The sequence below is a fragment of the Elephantulus edwardii genome, unplaced genomic scaffold (assembly GCF_000299155.1).
Source record: "Elephantulus edwardii isolate Elephantulus edwardi_28Jun2011 unplaced genomic scaffold, EleEdw1.0 scaffold00093, whole genome shotgun sequence".
NCBI classification, from domain to species: domain Eukaryota; kingdom Metazoa; phylum Chordata; class Mammalia; order Macroscelidea; family Macroscelididae; genus Elephantulus; species Elephantulus edwardii.
The window spans coordinates 3,409,103-3,410,787 of NW_006399843.1; positions in this window are offsets into that span (position 1 = coordinate 3,409,103).

Consider the following 1,685-nt stretch of genomic DNA (forward strand, 5'->3'; position numbering starts at 1 on the left):
TAAGATGAAGTCATTGACAGTCTCATTCTTTTCTGCAACTATCATATTGTTGCCTGTTGGTCCGGGATAATTGTTTTCTTGAAACTGAGATACAATCCATATTGAGGTTGCAAGGTTTAACCTTCTACAGAAAGTGCTTCAAGTCCTCTTTACTTTCAGTAAGCATGGATGGATGTGTCATCCACATAACAAAGGTTACTGATGAGTCTTCCCTCAATCCTAATGCCATATTCTTCTTTTTAGAGTCCAGAGTCTCAAATAATTTGATCAGCATACAGATTAAATAAATATAGAGAAACTGTAAAACCCTGACACCCATCTTTCTTAATTTTAAACCATGTAGTGTTCCCTTGCTCTGTTCATACAATAGTCTCTTGGTCTAGGTATAGATTTCACATAAGCACAACTAGGTTCTGGATTTCCCATTAATGCCAATGTTAGCCATAAATTGTTATGATCCACACAGTCAAATGCCTTTGCATAGTCAATAAAACACAGATGAACCTTTTTCTGGTATTCTTTGCTTTCAGCCAGGATCTATCTGGCATTACAAATTATTCCTCTGGTGCCACAGCCTCTTCTAAGCTCATCTGAGGTTTCACTTTCAAACATGTCACTTTGGTCTTTTACTAAGGACTTTCCAGAGATGGAGTTATTGTGAGTTAAACAGCATGAAACTAGAACCACTAAACAGTTAAAACTGCCACCTTTTTTTGGTTAGAGGCTGAGCACTTAACAGTTTACACTACCAGGCCTCCTTCTAGCCTGTGCCCTAGGGTCAGATATGGATTAAGCCTTTCCCCTACTCATTCTGTTGCAGCTGCATTACAAAAGAGGTAATAATTGGGCTGACATACAATCAAAGAAGAGGTAAGGAGAAAGAATAGGGCATAGAGATGAAAAAGAGTCACATGTGTCTAATTGTTGTCATTGTCATACTAACATTAATTGTAAACCACTGGAAGTGGCATATTCTGTTTCTGGTTGTGTTGTGGAAGAATGGACCAGTGAAGTAGGAGTACAATACTGAAGTGATTTCAATGCTAATGAAGCATTACAATCAAAACAAAACAAAACAAAACAAAAACTATACCTGCACTCCAATAGATCCAGAGAAGGTGGAGATGAGGACGGTACAAGATGACCAGAGTAGAGACAAGCAAAAAGCCAACACCACCTAGTTGAACTGTCAAAGGAAGGGAGCTGGGAAGAAGAGTCCAGGAACGAGGTCAGTCTGAAAATGAGAAATGGCATGAAAAGAGAAAAATTTCAAAATGGAGATGGAGCTAAGACAATTTTCTTGGAGAGAGGTGTTGTTGGTTGATACTAAATTGACCTTTCACTCATTGTAACTCCACCCGCAACAGAACAAAACACTTCTCAAGCCTATACTTCCCCCATCAGGGACAGTGATGTGATCCATAGGTTTTCTCCTTGGATGAGTTTCAGAAATAGGTTTCCACACCTTTCTTCCTTGTCTTTCTTAGTTTCAACTCTCCACACAACCTCTTCAGCATCAAAGTAACAAGCAAAGCTCTGTGTTGGACAGATGGTGGTTGTGCCTGAGGTGTGTTGGTTAAGAATCAAACCTGTATCCAAATAGGCAACGAGGAGGTAAAATTATCCCTCTATGCTGATGACATGATAGTATACTTAGAAAACCCTAAAGACTCAGCAAGAAAACT